The sequence below is a fragment of the Platalea leucorodia genome (assembly GCF_965183815.1).
Source record: "Platalea leucorodia genome assembly, chromosome: Z".
Taxonomy (NCBI): Eukaryota; Metazoa; Chordata; class Aves; order Pelecaniformes; family Threskiornithidae; genus Platalea; species Platalea leucorodia.
The window spans coordinates 85,955,847-85,975,485 of NC_138858.1; the positions used below are offsets into that span (position 1 = coordinate 85,955,847).

At 41.0% G+C, this 19,639-nt stretch overlaps 1 protein-coding gene across 4 annotated transcripts in view; it reads right to left on the reverse strand.

Moving 5' to 3' along the window:
- Positions 1-19,639, reverse strand: part of ARB2A (ARB2 cotranscriptional regulator A) — a 267,706-nt gene that overhangs the window by 15,061 nt on the left and 233,006 nt on the right. The gene's annotated exons all lie outside the window — the stretch shown is intronic.

A 19,639-nucleotide genomic window follows, 5' to 3' on the forward strand; every position in this document is an offset into this window, starting at 1 on the left:
AAGGATCAGCTGTGCCGGGCAAATGCTGCGGCTCATAAACATGGCTTTGCAAAAGAGCCTGTCTCCAGTGGCCGTTCCCAGCATCTATGGTGGGAGAGCAAAGAAAGGGGGAGATAATCCTTTGTAAGGGTGCCATCCCAGCTGCTTAGTGTCGCAAACTAAATTAATTGCATATTTGCCTCAGAACTACTGAGAAACTTGAGGTTTTTTTGGTGCATTGCATGGATTTCAGGCTTCTGCACCCTAATTCATAACACATCAAGACTTAAGGCAGGATACTCTGAAGCTCTCATATCATGGAAACCAGCAATTTAAGACTAAACACTAATTTGCAAAGGCTTTGCAGATGTGAATTACACTAAATTTAACTAAGCTGAATAATATCACACTTCCTGTGACTTAACCTCAGAGATGTCATTAGAGGGAGAATTTGAGATTAATGACCATAAACCTGCATTTCACTCCCTGCTTAACCCTCCTCCTTGCCTCAGCAAACAGCAGCTTTGTCTGGAAGTGCTCAACATGTTTCCCTTATGTACCTGCCCTGCTTCCTACTTCTTCCAAACACCACCACCAAAAATCAGCCATGGGTGATGTTTGGGATGCAAGGGTGGCAAGCCAGCCATGTGGCGATGAGTTTGAGACAGGCATCAGGTGGGGGAGGAGGTGAAGACTGGCATCGCAGCAGCAAAGTGAGGCTCAGGCAGAATGAAGGCAGCCGTAAGGCAGACAAGACGAGAAGACACGTTGTGCGTTGGGATGAGTTGACCTCTGCCAACGCCCCACCTGACATCCCTGTCTATGGGAGTCAGACACACAAGCGTGAGCGTGGGAGGTGGGTCTGCCACCAGCAGGAGGAAGAACTCAAAAGTCTGGGATGAACATGAAGGGAAATATTAAGTTCATGATAACGAAAAAAAACCCAAACCCAACCAACCAAACCCTTAAGAGCAGGGGATGCTTACTGTGGTTTGCACGTGTAATTGGTGGGTCCCCATTGCTGAGCTGAGGCTGGAGAAGGCTCAGTGGGACCCAGGAACCAGCAGGGCGAGGGACAGATAGGGGTTTCCCCTGGAGGAACTGCAGATCACGTCCTGCCTTGCATCCACAGGAAAAGCAAAACTGGACAGAAAGCAGCCCCAAAATCAGGGTCTTTCTGCTAATCCAGTTTTAATTATCCAATTGCAGAGTGGCAAAGTTTTTAAACATTTCATTTAACCATTGCAATAATTAAATAGGCTCCATTTGGGAGACCACATGTATTCCAAAATAGGGATTGATTCACTATTACCCTTTAAAACAAAACAAAACAGAATAGAACAAAACAAAACAAAACAAAACAAAAAAACCATCAAGGTCCAAAGCTGTATCTTCAACCTAACACAGTCATCTCAATGTTGAAGAAACAATTTATGATCTTCCCACCAGCCAGAGAGAAAAAAACCCACAAACACCCAAAGACAGAAACCAATGAAGCTTAATGACCTTGGTGCATTTCCATACGCAATTTTAATTTCAAAATACAGTCCTGATCTAACAACTGATCTTTCCATGTGGAGACTTCCAGCAGAACCAATGCTGCTAAGTCAGACTGTGGAGCTCCCGGAGAAAGCAAGCAAGATCCCTCGTGTCATGATAGAGATCTTTTGCCAAGTATTTAGTGGGTTCTGAAGAAAACTTTAGTCTCTCCCAGCTAGAAAGATGGTAAACCTCGGGAGCTGGAGATGGAAACGCAAGTGCCTGCCAGGAAAGTATATTTGGAAGTGGAACAGAGATGAAATATTTAAATGAGTTTCAAAACTTGGTGATTCAAATTATTTTCTTTTCCTTACGTTGAGAATCTCAAGTTTTTTTTTCATAAAATTAGAACAAAATGAAAAGAAGTTGTCGGGGTAATTTCTCTCTGAAGAATCACTGATCTGGAATTATGTCATCTTGCATTAAAATTATCAGTTATTGCCACAGTTGGCCCACAAATATTATATTAAAAAAGCAGGAAGAAAATCACTTAAATACATTTAGGGAATTCTTTTGTTTGTGCCCTGTGCATATCTTTTAATACTTATTGCTCCAATTTGGCTTGGTATGTCTAAAGCACCGTAGGTTGTTTTTTCAAAACAAGTTTAAAACAAACTGTTGATATATTAGGGAAAAAACTGCATGGGGAAAAACAAGATTGAGGTGGGAGCTGAAGTTAGGCTAAATGAGAGCGATATCAGCATGCAGAAATGCACAGACAAGCACAGTTTGACAGTCACTGCTCATAAAAGATCCTGCAATGAGTTAATATGAAAACTCAGTCTCCTGTAGAGGGAAGTTAGAGGGGAGCTCATATATAAGCACTTGAGGAAAACTTGCACTGTGGCTGGAACACATATAGCACATTCCCCGTTAGTCTGGGGATAAATGAAATGTTATAACCACAATATATTGCCGTATTAAATTAAGAAAACATTTTTTTTCCAGTCTGTTGTGAAAAGAGAAAAATCTATGACTGACTAAAAAGCAAAGAACTTGCAGTCAACAACATCCCCATCTGTTTTGACATGTTTTTCAGCTCCAGCACCGGAATGACACAAATGCTTTGCATTGGTATCTCTGTAGCTGTTACTTTCCGCAGGAACTCCACGGAGTTTTACAGCACCGATATTAAAAATTTTCATGTGTTTCAGTATCGCTTTTCCAGGTCTGCATTCAGACACACCGACAGCCTATGGGACTGCCTCTGAGCAAGGAAGGAGTGTGAACCAAGGGGACAGGGCATTGTAAATACAGGGTTTGCTCCTGTGCAGATCTCTCCTTCGTGAAGTTGGGGAAACCAGCAGCCAGGCAGCTCATGGAGCTTTGCCCCATGTTGAGGTCTGTGGACCTGGGCGTCTGCAATAGGAGGATGGGGAGGAAAGGGTCCAGGAGAGAAGATTTATCTCTTCTCCCCGCAGAGAGCTCACACACCAAGGCAAAAATACAGCTGTATCACATTTCCATGGGACTTGCTTCTTGCCAAAAAGCCTTCAGCAAAGCAGGACCACGACAGCAGCTGCAGCTGGGAGTGAAGCAGTGAAGCCTGCTCACCAGGGTTGTTTCTGCAGCTGCAGAAACCTGCACAGAGCCCTTGTGCAGAGAACACCCTGCCCTACGCTGCACACGGAGCAAATGCTCCTGCTCTTCCTCAATAAGAGAAGGGGGGAACGCAAATCCACAGCTCCTGTGGTGGAAGCGCATACCATGATTAGGCAATAGGTGGAAGTGTCAGGATTTGTCCCATAAGCCTAAGTGCAGGGGTGCTGGTGGGAAATGTTTTTGCCACTGGTCTGAATGAAGAACCACCTCATCTGTGATTATTTTCTTATTTTCTGCCTATGAGATACTAAGGATGCAGCTCGAAGGCATCGTGCTGCTGAACTTGCACAGCGCTGACTGGGCTGGACTTCCAACGTGTGTGCAAGTATTTAAATTAAGTTTCACAACAAAAGAGGGTCAGTACAAAAAAAAAACGCAGCAAAACCAATAAAATAAATCTGTGACAGGCACACTCAGCAAATCAACTAGATGCAACAGCTTTGGTATGGCCTGAGAAGTGATAAAACCAAATGCTTCCTTAGCACACCCATTACTTAATGTGGATTTCTGAAATATGAAGAGTAGATATTTTTTAATTGGGTTTAGTATCCCAAATGGGTCATGGAGATATTCTTATCTGACTTTTGTGTATAATGCAAATAGGTCCTCTGTAGTTGGGGATCTCAATAGTTCCCTTTACAAAGGCTTGTTTTCAGTTGCTTATAAATTTTGCCAAGCTAAGTATTTGGGATGAAAATTCCCATGCTCTGTCTCTGCCTCAGGCTGATTATTATTATTTTTTTATGTTTCAGCTAAAAGGATTTAGTCACTTCAGGAAATAAGATTGAGGAAAAACATGTTTTGCCCCTGTTGGGGAAAAAAAAAAAACAAGAAAAGAAAAGAAAAGAAAAGAAAAGAAAAGAAAAGAAAAGAAAAGAAAAGAAAAGAAAAGAAAAGAAAAGAAAAGAAAAGAAAAGAAAAGAAAAGAAAAGAAAAGAAAAGAAAAGAAAAGAAAAGAAAAGAAAAGAAAAGAAAAGAAAAGAAAAGAAAAGAGAAAAGAGAAAAGAGAAGAAAAGAGAAGAAAAGAGAAGAAAAGAGAAGAAAGGAGAAGAAAGGAGAAGAAAAGAAAAGAAAGGAAAAGAAAGGAAAAGAAAGGAAAAGAAAGGAAAAGAAAGGAAAAGAAAGGAAAAGAAAAGAAAAGAAAAGAAAAGAAAAGAAAAGAAAAGAAAAGAAAAGAAAAGAAAAGAAAAGAAAAGAAAAGAAAAGAAAAGAAAAGAAAAGAAAGCCTTACAAGAATTTTGCTGAGCAGCTCCTGCATCTCTATTCTTCACAGCAATAGTTTGAAATTTGGAAGGTAGGGTCCCTGTTGTCCTTTTGCAATTCCCATGAAAAACCACCCAGCTTTTTGCCTAGTCACAAGCCTTTGAAAAGTCTCATTTGCATACGCTTAGCACAGAGTCCCCAGAATTTGGCAGCTGAACTGGCCAAAGACTCCTCTGAAGATGCTATTTGCAATAGGCAAGCTCCAGCCCAGGGCTGATGGGGCTGAGCCAGACTTTTTTATGCAACTGCTGCTCCCAGATGCTGCAGGCAATTGTGGCATCAGGCACAGGAACTAAGCGCAGGCAGCAGTCTGTCCTGGGCTACAAATGCAGGCAAAACAAGGGGACAAGGGACAAAATGCAGCCTAATGGAAACAGAGAGGAAAACTAGCCCTGGGGGGGGGCACAGAGAAGAGTGGACCAAGACAGGAGACTGACCATGCAAACAGATCACAGAGAAGAGGCATGGGAACAGCAAGGAGGTGGGTTTGTAGGTGAAAGAAAGACCTGGAAAAGCAGGAAACTGGCTGCAAAGAGAGGCTGGGATGTAGAGATGAGGGACAGCAGGCAGTCTGGACACAGCAGGGACAGGAGGGCAGACATGGAGGGCAGGAGAGGCAGAAAGCTTGGAGACCACAGAGGGTACGCAGCTTTCCAAGCTAGCTGAGAGCAACTTTCTGGAAGACTCATTCTCTCTGAGCAAAGACAAAACAGACCGTCTGGGTCAGTGCTTCGTTCTCGCTCACCTGTGGTTCATTGAGAGGGTCACAATCTGCTGCCCTAATACTCTCAGCTCCCTTACCTCACTTCACCAGCCCACATGCCTGAGCCCAAACTCTGGATCTGAAATTTCCACCTCCGCAACTGACCTGCAGCAATAGAGCATCACATGATAAAATTTCCCTTCTTTGTCTTACCGTGGTTAAATAAAACAAATTACACACAGAAAACTACATTGAGAGAATATCTGAAGCACACACACTGAAGGGACAAGTTAAGGACACTCAGTTTAGTAAATGCCAGAATGGCTCAGGGGCGAAACTGATGGGAATGGTGCTTATTGGTGCTGCTCTGGTACAGCTTTTTGTCTATATTGTGCAGGGTTTTGAGCTGCCCTTGAGGATCACTTGTGTGTTTTTCCACCAGGCTCCTCCTTTGACCCGCAGCTATCAGCTGGGAGTAGAGAGAGCTGGTCCAAAGACACTGGGCTTTTGCAGCAGAATGTGAAATAATTTCATTTATAATGCAGTACAATGAGTAAATGAAGGAGAATGTGACACAGCTTGGATATGGGAAACTCATGTAGTACAATGCTACGAAATGTATCTTGGCCATTACATGGGTAGTAAATGAAATTAAGTGTTGGGATTAAAAAACCCCAGGTATTTAAAGCAAAAACTAATGACTATTTTAAAGAACATCAATAGGGAATTAATCTCATTAAGGGAAAAATCCTTTCCGGAGTTCCCAAGCTCCAAGGAGGGTTTTTTGGAGCATCTGCAAGCAGAAGTCTCACTGCAAGCGATGATCTTTTACCACTGAATCCCTTGCAGCTGAGCTGGCTCTCTGATCTTTGCCAGTGGAAAGGCACCGCTCATGTGGTTTCTTACATCCAAAGCTTCCAGGTCACCTAACTTCCTAGCAGCCAAAGAAGAGCAAAGCTACCTCTAATGGTCAGTCATATTTACTAACCTACAAGTCATATTTTTATCTTAACCTACCTGATGGTAACTGTTATTTCAACCTGAGAGTGTAGTTGCATTATGCTGTTGTGATCACTGTAAAGAATGAGAGATAACACAGAAATAATAATTTGTTATGGAAAAATAGATGAATGGGGTACACAACAAGGCAACCTAAAGCTTTGTGTTTCTATTATTTTGCTCCTTCTTCATGAGATGATGACTGCCAGTAATTTGAAGAGATCATGAATCCCTTAATTACATTGTGTGCACCAAAGGGATCACCCCTGTAGACATTTAAGTGAGGCAACCTTTGTTTCATAGTAGTCTGTTATTCTAGTCTCCGACCTGCTCAAAATAAACCTCATGTCAAGCCAAAATAATTGGTTTCCTGCAACTTTTTCCTAAGGTGGTCCACCAAAAATTCCTGAAGCATTGCTCTCTACAACTACCTGAAAGGAGGCTGTAGCGAGGTAGGGGTCGGTCTCTTCTCCCTAGTAACGAGTGATAGGATGAGAGGAAACAGCCTCAAGCTGCACCAGGGGAAGTTTAGGTTGGATATTAGGAAAAAATTCTTCACCGAAAGGGTGGTCAAGCATTGGAACAGGCTGCCCAGGGAAGTGGTTGAGTCTCCATCCCTGGAGGTATTTAAAGAATGGATAGATATGGTGCTCGAAGACATGGTATAGATGGACTTGGCAGTGATAGGTTAACGGTTGGACTCGATGATCTTAAGGGTCTTTTCCAACCTTAACAATTCTATGATTCTATGATTCTATGATTAGCATCTAAACTAGTAGAAAAGCTGAATAACACCTGTGACGGGTTGAACATGCCAGTCCCAATGGACATCACAGGTCATCTCAGTCTAGGGATGCACAAGCCATGGTTCTGCAAATCTAGTGGCACAAGAAAGGAGCTGCAGAGCTGCACTCGCTGCAGGGGATAAATTGCCCTTGAAGGACACAACATACGTAGAAGTATACAATACAAAATGTTTGTACTTTGTCATTGTTTGCTCTAGCATGAGCTTCAACTGGTCTGTCACTGTGCAGAGTAGTGGGTAACGTTAATCAATAAAAACTTTGAAGACTTCATACATTGTTGGAGCTAAGAATGGCTGGTCACTAAAAGCAATATTATTCTGTAATCACATCACATCCATCTGTAGACTCATCCCTGAAGTTTGCTGCCATGGCATTAGTTAACAGTTACTTATTTTTCAAGGTTTGGTTAACAGAACAGTGAAAAAAGACAATGAACAAATGAAAAAAACAGTATGAAGAATCATACAAGACATCATAAACATAGCAATGGCAGTTTTAATGATAATCCTATAGGAAGGAACACTGCATCTCAATTTTTACTTTGTATGATGCCATGATGTATAACGAGTTACTTATTTTGGAACGACAACCATGCACTGTTTCTTTTCCTTGCTTCAGCTGTTAGCACATACATTTCTGTGCTAACATGATAGTATTCTTTGAATGAGATAAAAAGGAATGGTGACATAGCCACAGGCCACTCAGCAGCAAGCAAAATCAATTACCCCCAAACAACAATGTAATTGATCAATTTCAAATACAGAAAATCTGCTGAGTCCAGCCAAGTCATAACAAGCTCAATTTCAAAAGTGGGTACCTAATACTCACACAAAATATGTAACAAGCCAGGCAAATTACAAAAGCATTAATCTGCCCAAAGAAGCAATCACCTGTACAAACATTCACATTCGCCAGCATATTTACGACAATTATACTGCTCATGCATCATGTTACCATTCAGATAACACAACACACGTTGCACACTCTTATCCATGTTTTATGGCCAATATCTTTTAAATATTACCAACTACTGTTTGTTGCTCTGTTTAGTAGTGCCATATCATAACACACCTCCTGGACTTGACAATGACAGATGTTGCTGTACATACTCACAGGAGTATTTTTTGCTCACCACCACAGGATGCCATACCTTTGCTCTGTGCAGTACAAGAACTGCTAATGCCCAAATCCCAATTCTTAGTGGCTCTGAACTAGCATAATTTTATAGCACCTTGATTTATTCCAGCTGAGACTCTTAACCCATGCACCTACCTGTACCCTTTTAATTTCATGAGACACTAGGGAAGGAAAATACTGTCTCTCCTGCCATGGGCATATATGCATACGCCCTAACAGACAGTGCCCTGGTGTGCATCAGCCTCCAAAGTATTTGGTAAAAACTCTCCAATTACTGGTCAGATTTTCAGGACAAGAACTCTTCCATTTCCTTTGTCTTGAATACAAACTGGGCACTAGCACAAACATTTTTCTCTTAAATAGCTAGGTCCCACATATTTAACACTCTAAAGCTAGAAACCAAGCAGATAACCCATTATAGAAAGCCCAATGTGCACAAGACACAAATTAGTTTGTTGAGTAACAGTCACTGGGCTTCACTGACTGTTTTTGGATTTTGCATGTTCTTCCCCTTCAAAATATCTTCCCCCAAACTCGAAGTAATGTCATTAAACATAGCAGACTGCTTGGCAGGCTTCTCAGGTAATAGGCAGGTAACAATGAATTTTCTTTAAAGGGCTCATGATACGTATGCTGATATAAGACTTATTTTTACTTGATGTGGATAAAGTGTGTGAATAAGAGTGTGAAAAATCTGAAGCCAGAATAAAAACAAGACTAAAAAAATTTGGCTTTTCACTCTTTAAAAATAAATACTGGAAAAGTGTTTAATAAAATGGCCAACTTTGCAATCCGTATAGCCCACCCCTGTAGCCTCTTCAAAGAAAACAAAGATAAATCATTACACAAGTAGCAACATAAATCTGTTCTTCTCTGGCACTTTTGCTAAGAGGAATGTTTGAGCCATGAATTTGTAACAAGTTTTAACTATGAAATGATGAAAAGCTGGCACTTTCACAAAGCTCCAGCAACAGAGAAATACTCCACATCAGGTAGCAGTGCTCAAAACCACTGCTTTTTGCCTTCTTTTACATGTGGCATGGTTCATGACACTACAGTCATGGGGATCAAATGTCCTATGAATTCCTTGGGATTTATCTCCTTCACCTGGAAGCGTGACATTATGGAGCATGGTACAGGATGATGTAGATATTCCCCCTTCAGTCCCATCTGTTTTCATTTATGACGTTAAAAATAAAACCAGCAAAATTCTTGAACAGTTATGCCATGTCCCAGATCCTCTTAAGAGGAACAGGCCAAAGTCAAGCTTGCTGAGCCATACCCCAACCAGAATCCCCACGGTTTTATAGATTTAAGTAGCTTAACATTATTTCAGTGTGCCACACTGTCACAAAGGGGCATTATAAGTGTTAAGGTTGTCAGTCTGCTGAGCTATCAAAGATTAGTTCATGTAGAAATGTATCAACATCTTTCATATAAAGCTAATCAAATTTGAAATTACTGACATGTCACCTTGAAGAGGAATTTGATTTATTATTTGCAAAGTAATCCAGAAAACAGTGAGATGCACAGCTATAAGAATTACTGTTACACTGACTTTGTGACATTACATTAGTTCTGTTGTTGCTTTTGTGCCTTCACTAAATAATTATAAACAACAAAACTTTCTTTGTGCCATTAAGTTGCATGAATGTGAAATGTGGCTGCTTAAAAGTAATAGCTCAGATCTAAAACTGCACAAGAGGTGTTTGCTATTAATTAATGATATGTAATGGAAAGCACAAAATTGTGTGCAGCCATTCTTCCCCTTTGCAATGGTCCCATACTTAATGGAGAAAGTTGCCAAAAGTCATTTTAGCTCTATGACCTCCCTTGCTTGTTTCTCCCCACTGGGTAGCAGGAGCTGCTCCAGTGGGATCAGATTTTAAATGTCATGCAAATAGCATGCAAATTTTTAAATGTCATGCAGTTTAAGTGCATACATAATTTGTAGCATATTTACTTATTTGTGCTCATAAATCACAACGCCTGCAAACACAAACCAGGCGTGCAACATTTCTCATGCACAAATGTACGTTAGGCCCACCCAAAAGTCTTCCTGCTTTTAACTTTACATCAGACACATGACTTGGCTTTGTCTTTAAGATAAAGACAATGCAGGATCCCATTCAAAAAAGTCACACACATAGTTAACTGCGCTGCAATAGTCATTCAATCTGTATCGTAATTTAACACACAGCACTCACGTACACCACCAACTAAGTTCTCTGAAGTAAAGATTTATTTTTAGCACTGATATTTGCTCCTTGTTGTTATGTATAGTTCTGTACGTATATGAATGCATGTTTACGGCACAACGTAAATAAGAATTCTGCATTTGAGATCAGCTATCCCGGTAAGTAAATGACTATGCGTATAAACAAATCTGTTCACTACCTTCAAATATTTTTATTTGTCATATAATTATATCATATATATATCCTCACAGATGTATAAAATATATTCTTAGGAAAATTGCCACAGAATGTTGTTGCTTATATTAAGTAAATGGTATATTTGTGTACTATGCTCCATACTTAAATACACGAAGCATATTTGTATACATATAGAACTGCCAAATATTTCACTTCTGTTACTATACAAACAGGTTGATATTACTGAAAAAATCCATCCCTCTACTAACGTTTCTGAGTGTTTTTGAGACTGGGTTACCAACACACCTTTCAGAAAATTTGTTTTTTTACTGATAAGACTACATCACACTAGAACTAAGGATACTATACAGCTAGACAGGCATGCAGCTAAGAACATAGCTTTTACCAATCCAATTAAATCAAGACTTATTCAAGCTGTAGCCTTCACTGCTGTCATTAGCTGCTGTCTCACAGTGTCAAATGCTCCACCTGAATTCCTACCTGGATGTAACCTGCCATTTCCCCATGGCGGTTCATTCTGGGTATTACCAACTAAATTTTTGGACCAAGTTACCAAACCTTTCCTTTCCCAGATGCTGAATGAGAGCTAGGATGCAAGGTGTCCCGTCTTGTGTTTCATCACCAAACCCCATGGCACAGACCAGAGGTGCCAGGCAGGACCAATAAAATGAACTGGGGAAGTATGCAGAAGGTAAAACGAAACTGTGAAGAACTGTCTTTTTACCATATTCCAAATTTTCTTCTTATCCCCAGTGTGGGCCTTGCTAATCCATAAAAAGAGACAAAAAGTGCACTTACTGGTGGCTTTGAAGACACTTGCTTCAAACTACAACGATAAGATTAAGAGGAAACTTAGATTCTGAAACTGTGGGAATTTTCAAAATGGAATTTAAATAACTAAAAGAGTAACAAGGGATGTGAGGTGAATTTCAAAATATTAGTGTTAACAACTTTCTTTTTTTAGACAGGTTCTCTCTGGCAAATAAAGCTGTTAAGTGATTTCAATAGCATCAATATTACACACAAAAATGTGATATCATTAATAACAATGAAAAAGAAAAGAATTCTCATGGGACATACAAAACCCATGTGTAACAAGTTATACCCTCACTCTCCTAATCCAGTCTGAGCCATGTAATGTCATGTTTTGAAATATATTAAAAGGCTTGCTTCCCCCCCCAACACCCTCCAAAGTCTTTTAAGAAGCATTCATAACACTGTTACAAAAGTAGAAAGAAATATGTTAGCACAGACCACTTTGTCTACTGGTTATTGAAGGGAAGGATAGCCCCCAATGCCTAAGCTGAAGCTGACCTGATAGATCAAACCCTCGGGGTCTTGAATTTACATTTCATAAGCTTAACATCCTGCTTGATTTATGATTTGCCTTCTTAAACAAAGAAGGTTGTACTTAACAACTTTACTTTTGTGTGGGTAACTGTTGATCTGAAAATGGCACATAAAATGCATTTACATCAGCACTGCTAATAGGCCCATAATGATTCTTTATTATGTTTCAGTGAAAGGCAACTGAGTGACAGGTAACTGATTTTGTAGATCAAATAACTTTCTGCCACCCCCACACAGCTCCCAGCTGCTGCACACTTTATATGCCAATACAAACACAGTTGTAAAATAGACAAATATATTATAACTATGTTATTAAATGAGACACAACACAAGGTGCTGGAAGAAGTTGAGAGCCGTTCCATGCCGTGACTGGGAATTACAAGCACGTGAAATCAAACTCTAAATAGGTCTCAGTGCAAAACTAGTGCAACCCTCCTTCTGCCACTTTTTTATATAAGATCTTAGAAGTGATTTTGCTCAGATAATACCTTGTTTTTTTTCTGTAGAGGGCTGGAGAAGCCCAGAGCATGCTCTCACTCTAGGTATAACAGGTATTTAAAGCAAAGCATTTCAGTATAAAGACAGATGTGCAAAACTCCTGATACAAAGGTTGATGGTAATGACACCATGCCGCTGCGATGCACGCTCGGCTGAAATGCTGCAAAAGCCTCCCGTGTGCCGAATTTTATTTTTATGTGCTACACCGTGAGTAAATAACGATAAGACATCAGAGCCTGTCTGATAATCTTTGACAACAACCCTAACCCTGTCATCGCGGCCACGGGAGAAACCGGCACGTACTCAGCCCTGACCCACTGAGCCTTTTATCTGCATGTGTACTCTCCACAGACCGAGCAAATAAAGGGCAACTGGTAATTTACACATGAATCAACTTTCTTGGCAGAGCAGGCACCAGAGACATCCCTTTTCTCCGCCGTGGAGAGGAAAAGCATCCAGGTCTGAGCTTGTCTCCCCAGAAATCGTGCGAGCCAAAGAACGATGCATCGGAAAACGGCAGGTCGGCAGAGGGATGCTCTTCTGGATGCCTGATAAAAAATGGCATCCACAAAGGAGCAGATGAATATTGAGCTTGAAACAGGACTGACAGCAGCAGCAAGCCTTTGTCCTATTCAAAACAGGTAATGTCATACAAACCGAAGTGGAGATACAATCCTGATAGAAGATTATACAAGATACCTGAGTGGGTATCTGTAAGGAATTCAGCCTACATTTTAATAAAGTGTGAATCTCGCAGTGCCTCAGGTCTCATTTCCACTTGCCTGCAGCTGCCTTTTGAAAAGGTATGCAGATTGTCTTGGGCTTACAAGAGGCTGGACATGGGCGTGCATTAGCCAGCACTGATAAAATAATCCATGAACTTTATTTGTGATGAAAATTAACCTAAAATGTTACAACGTGAAAGTCAGCTGTAAAGATAACGCAGTGCTTGCCTTCAGCCTATATCTCATTATGAACAGAAACTTCTATCGGTCCATAGGCACCATTCGTACTCTCTTCCCCATGGTTAAGAGAGGTGAAGTAGGGTACAGCACTGCTCTGTTGAACAGCCAAGATGTCAGATGCATTTCTGTAGTTTAAGCCATTGCAAGCATCATACTGCTATAAAACAAAGGCAGATGTTTTATTGCCAGATTTAGCATTTTTTAAATGTCTGTTCATGAAAACTAAGTTTTCATGCATTGCAACATCCACTCTACCGCTGCTGACAGTTTTCTCTGCAGTCTTAAAATGGGAAGGATGAAGCAGACTGGCATCAGTGCAAAACCTGAATTAAATGCCAGAAGCTGGTCACTCAGCACTGCACATGTTTCTTTCTCAGCATCAGCAGATAAGGCCCCTCCACTGCCACCCTCCTTGAGGAAGCCCAAACAAGGGTTTTTGGAGGCAGTGGCTCTTGCTTGCAGCTGACAAAGTATTTCAGAGAGACATTTTTTCCTTTTCTGGGTCTTTTTCCACCCCACCACTGATCCTGCCTCCCTAAGCCCCATCCATCACTGTCTTGTCCCCACTTCTGCCACTTGTGCTAACATTTGCTCAGAAGGGCCAGGACAGATTAGAAAGGTGGGGGTGAAACTGCCATCACTGTCCATCCTCCAGGCAGCTCTTAATAACTGTAGGCACTAAACAAACACATAATAAAGCACAACTATTTAAAACAAAAAAAAAAAAAAAAAAGAAAAAAGGAAAAGAAACATGACTAGTGTGACTGATGTCATGTATTTGCCTTGTCTAAACCTGAAACTGAAATGCAAAATAAAACCTGATGTTTTCCTTCTTTATACCGCAGATAAATTTCCTGCTCTTTACAATTACACCTTTTTATTGGAGTTATATCCATCCTATCTCGTTTAACCTCTCCAAAAACATATTCAGTAGTGAGAATGCTTACACTCCATGTCTTTCCTTTCTAAAATACATAAGAATAAAGATATGGTTAAAGGAATTGATTTTGCATTTCCAAAAGAATTTCATGAGAGTGACATAGACAAACAGACCTAGTGAACCTGATTTTTTTAGTACTTACATTGTGATACACAGCTTTAAAATAATGATATAGGTTGGATATGCATTCATTTAAATTTAATAGCAATACAGCTAATATCAGATCTGAGTTTATCAGTGTGGTGCATTTTCTGTGAGTAGGGTTTGACTAGATGCCAATGATTTTTGAACTATGTAGTGAAGCCAATTAGCTCTAAGAAATAAACTGATACTTCTCTCTAGTGTCATACTAACTGCTACAGTATGAATTATGCTGCTGATAAAGATATTGCTATGAGCCAAAACATAACTACAAAGACTTAATCAACTTGCAACATTTACATAATCATAATAAGAAATTCAGCTTTGAAAGAGTTGCGTTTATGTTGCTAAATGTATGTCTTTAACGGACATTGAAGACAAAGGCAAAAATCCAACATAAACCACAGTTTTTTTTCATTGACACGAAGTCTCAAGCTCTCTCTGTATTTTCTGGGACTGACATTAGGCTCACGTTGGCTGCCACTGTTGTGTAAATCCTGTGTAACATCCCTAAAACCATTCTCGCCCGATGCATTAAAGCCAGTGCTGCTGCCGAGGCTCACCGACTTGACCATGGACACTACACTGTCTTTTTCTCTGGTCCTGCCAATGAACCCCTGACCTGTAGATACTCCTCCTGAATGTTACTGTAAAGACCTTTTTTCATATTTTACAGCTTTGACCATGCACTCTTTGCATCATTTGCTGGCTCCACTTTCTTGATCATGTCTAACCTAAGGAAGTGGTTTCCACTTTCAGAGCCCACAGGCTTTGTCCATGCTGATAAACTAAACACAAGCAGGAACATTGTTGGGCACTGCATTCAGCTGGCACCAAATGGCCCATGTCTGTCCTCCCTAAACTAAACTTTCCTCAACCCCAAAACAGGGTGATGGCATCCAGCTGCTTCTGGGGAACAGCCCCAGGGAAATCCTTGCTCCAGAACCGTGCCTGGAGACCATTCCTTGGCACAGGCAAAGGTGCACCAGCAACTGTGTGAGGAGCGTGAAAGCACAGGCAGCTGCATCCCAACGCTCAGGACTATTCTCAGGCACTTTAATTTACTAACACAGACATATGTGACCATCCCGCCTGCTGCCTAACTGACCCATCTCATTTCAAACTCACTCCTGCCTCCGGTCAGCTCATTACACGCTCCTTCAAGGACTCACGCAATTTTTTTCATAAACTTCTGCAGGCCTACTTGATTAACTTCCTTCAAGTTCTTCAATAAAGCTCTCCTTTATGCCTGCAAAGAATAAGAGTAATTAGGCTGCTGGTCCTTTTGACAACCACTGTCCCACTATACAACAGGGTTTTGTGTCCATGACTACTTCCTTGTTTTTTAGATTTCAAAATCTGGGGGGACTTTGCACAGTGCCTACCATACAGTGCCTACAGTTACCTGCCTGTAACTCTGACTGCCAAGCTCTCTTCTTGAAGCAGAACTTGCATTCATCTGGCTTTGCTCTCATCATAGCTCAGGTGAGTCATCTGTGTGGCTTTGCCATGCCCAGGAAGATCTCTCCATGAAGAAACTGATGCTGGGCTGAGAGAGCAGGGCTGGCTGTCATGTCATGCAGAATTAGTGTGGAAGGGAGCTGACAAAGTGAGGTCACATCTAAGCACCCTGGCCTGTCTCAAGCTGGAAAAAGCAGCCTCACAGGACACACACTGAAACAGTTTCCAGGGAAGTAACTCTACTGCCAAACGTGTTAAGAGGACCACGCCAACGGTAGGTCAGACCTAGTGCATGTACCACTGCCAAGGTGGACCAAGCATCATGAAGCTCTGCCTAACACCCAGTGGTTTCGCTTAACAGGGCCAGCTGAAAACTGCTGGAAAAACACAGTCGCCAGGTTTCCACCATGAACACATCGATGTTGATGGTGGAAACCTGTTTTGGTGGCTTACACCCTTTGACAGTCCTGCCAAGAAATCCCTTTTACAGGCACCTGCAGAAGCTCTGGACTTCTTCACAGCAAAGATGGACAAGAGAAACAGAAGGGAGGTTGACATTTTGTGTTCATAACCAGGAAAGATTAAATACTGACTGTCCCTCCTGGCATACACGTCCACAGAGGTCAAAGCCAGTGCAAGGTGTCTGTTGCTCCTCTCCCAGCACACATCCATATGAGTTTATCTTTCCATCCTTTGAATGTATGTTCTTGCCTTGACTAGTTGACGGGAAGCTTGTACCTTGCCTTTTCTCCTTCTGCAGAAAAGCAGAGCCTGCCTCAAAAGAACCTGGGTCCCCAGTGGGAAGAGAGAGGTCCGTCACATTTCTGCTGAACAAATCAGACACCTGCTCTGTAAAACTGTTTTGACTGATGCTTATCTGGGACTTTTGAGCACCGCAATGTCTGAGTTTGTTTTCCGAGTTCCCCTGTTAGCTTTATTAAATTTCTTTTGTAGCAAGAAGATGGCCAACCTTTCTCATGGAGTCTAGTTGTAGCAAAGCAAATATCTCTTGCACCTGCTGAGGTGCTAAACCACAAATATTCATTCCCATGTGGGATACACTAAGTCATATTCTGACTACAAGCAATGTAGTCTTATCTTCTCTTTAGGTCTAATTAAAAGCCATCAGTGCACTGAATTAACTCCGCAAGGGAACCAGACCATGAACTTCAAGACACAAGGGCAATGAGATGGCACCTGAATTAATGTCATTAAAAAACAGGGCAGGTGAATGCTGCCTGTGAAACCCAGCAACTTTTCTCATCAGACAGTCCCCAAATAAAAAGACAATTAGACATAAAAGTAAGAACATACAGAAGACCTCGCCACCACGCTGCCCAGAGCTCCCAAGCCAGGGATGTGCTGCACATCCCGCAGGCAGAATAAAACTCATAGATCAACCTCATTAACACAGCCACTCATTGGATGAACCCTAAATAGACAAACAGACAAAAGTTATTCTGAGCTACCTTCTGAGCCTGAATAAGACTGGTCATATCATTGAGAAATTAATTTGTGGTAGAATACTGCCTAAACCATTTAAATGTTAATGTTATCTCTCCTACTCTTAGCTGGCTATGGTTTGATTCAGCAGCTGCTGAAGGAATTCATGCTCAGTTAGACAATTTGCAAACCAGAAGGAAAAAGGACAGGATGAGAAAGAAACAATAAAGCGGAATGTAATTCATAATTTGGGTGGGCTAATCCAAACATTTAATACCCCAAGTAATGCTGTGTGCCTTGGAATGAATAACTTGAGGTGGGACCTGGGTCAATAAACTGTTTGCAGGAGACCTTTAGCACAACTGTACTGATAAATTTGCTGATAAAGACTTCTGTTGTTTCTTTGATTTAATTCCGTCGATAATTTTATTTCTTCATTCACCTCTTCTACCCTGCCTTTCCAGCTAAGCTGAGCCAGAGGGCAGTCATACATACATAGATATATAAAAATAAAATAAAAAAAAATTATACATATATATTTTTTCCCCCCAAGCTGACGCAAAGGACCACCACGATTTGGACAGTGTAAGGTTCCCCCATACCATTGTAGCTATTATGACCTGCTCAGGGTCACTTCTGCAGCATGCACAGACCCTCCCTCCATCTGCTGAACCAACGTGCTGAGCCCCTTTCTCACATGGGGCTCCTACGTGGCAATGCTACTTCAATTTATAAGACATAGTGGAGCTGAAAACATACAAGGAGACCAACTGCAGTTGGTGGCTGTCCCGGGAAAAAAAGCTGCAGAAATGGTGCATGCAAATACTGTGTTGGAGAAGAGTATGTATTTTTGCACGTCAGGAATAACGCGGTCATCATGTAGAAATACTTGCAGATGTGCCAAGCCGGATATGTTTCTCTTTTTAATAAGGATTACCGATCTATTTAAAGAATATGTCTCAGGCTAGGTATTTAAATGAATGATTTGGAACTTTATTGGGATTCATGGAATTTGATTAAGTGCATTTTCCTGTCACTCAGGTAAGTATTTTTATTAATCTGTGACCTGTCATCAAGAATAAACGTGAAATAGGGATTTGCGCAACTTTTACCCATTAAAAGTGTTCAAATGTGTCTCTCTCACATTCTCATTCTCTCTCCCCCTGTACACACGGCAGACAAATTATGCAAAACAAAAACATTTAACTGTTAATAACATACAGTAGCAGAACATGATTTAAACCTCTATGTTAAATATTGTTTTAAGGAAGACAAAGTTATATTTAGGACAAAAGCAGCTAGAGGTTTAGTTAAAATTAGTTCAAAGTGCAAAATATTTGCATTTAATTTGATTTAGATGTTAGCTGAAAACATCTCATTAAAAAAAAAAAGACATCTCTGTTTGTAAGACTCACTTACTGTAAGACTTACATTTCTGTAAAAACAGAAATGTCTGTTCCTGTATCAGAGTGCTCTCCAGGCTTCAAATAAAATTCAGACATACACTGCACTTTCTTCATTATTCCCTGCAACTTTTTTTTTTTAATACAGAGTACATTTTATTAAAATGAAATTTATATTTTAGGAGCAGAGAGATTTGAAATAACAGCATTTAAGGGGCTGCTTAGACAGTATTACTCGTTTGACACTGAAGGTTTTGTTTTGGTACACAGAATATAAAACCATTTCCTCAAGATATTTTGTGTTCAGCATAAAATATTAAAAATGTCTCATTTCCAAGAGATCTGGTGGGAGTTCATGACAGATGTGTTATATCTTTTTTTTGAAACTTTTTGCAGCATTATTGCGTCTAATTAGCCCTGATGATTTACCCATGACAGTATGAACTTCTTGAGAGGAAAGAAAAAGTGGAGCATAATCTTTGGAGCAAAGAACAAACACGTTTTTGGGGAGATGGGAGGGAGCGAAAGCATCGACTTGAGGTGGTTTATAACAAATGCCCACAAGTAGCCCTGGGAGTTTTCACTTATTTATGCACCGCCATATGATCCGTCTTTTTGCCTTCAGCGCTACAAATCAGCCTTGGTGCAACGTGCTCTCCAGGCATTGGCTTAGCAATCGTGTTGCTGCTCCTTATCTGTGTCTGGTGACTAGTTACAGAGGACCAACCGCTATGGATGAGCTAAAGGTGATGCTAAAAGCCTGCCATAGGTGAGGGGAGGCACCGCTGGGCAGCCCTCTCACGCACTCCCATCTCTGGGCCACCAGCTTGAGATTACGGGAGACTAGGAACTGAAACATGAACTGTCCCTAAAAATGTTTATTTTTGCCAGCAGGGCTTCTCCCCTCTTTGTGCCCTGTGTAAAAATACCTTGTCAGAAGTTTCTCAGAAGACACCGAGGTTATCAAAGGAGGCTTGCAGCCACAGCCAGCGGGACCCACCGAGGAGACCACAG